Below are 454 nucleotides of genomic sequence, written 5' to 3'. Positions count from 1 at the left end.
AAAAAAAAAAAAAAAAAAAAAAAAAACTACCACTACCACTACTACTACTACTACTACCCAGTGCGAGGTTGCTGGACCTTCATCGGGCGCCTCCCTGCGTTGCGGATAGGCAAACGCCATCCATATATGGGCGGTACCGGGGAAATCAAATACCCGGGAGGGACAAAAACCAGATAGAGGAAGAAACCCTGAATTATAAACCAAATATGAGTAGTTCTCAGAAAAACGCATTACCCCAAGATAGCTCTGATAATTTAATGAAAGAAGTGATAGAAACGATACTATCTTTCCCAGAATGCAACTCTAGTATTCGATCAAGAAACCCAATCGATGAAGAAGTTTTTTCTTCTCTCAGTTGAACGAGAGTGTTTTCTTTAATTGTAGGATAGGGAGCTTCCATTTTGTGCTCCTTTGGAGTTCTGAGACATACTCTTTATTCCTTCGATTTCATAGA

Source organism: Belonocnema kinseyi, chromosome 7 (assembly GCF_010883055.1).
Source record: "Belonocnema kinseyi isolate 2016_QV_RU_SX_M_011 chromosome 7, B_treatae_v1, whole genome shotgun sequence".
NCBI lineage: Eukaryota > Metazoa > Arthropoda > Insecta > Hymenoptera > Cynipidae > Belonocnema > Belonocnema kinseyi.
Note: the sequence above shows the minus strand (reverse complement) of the source record.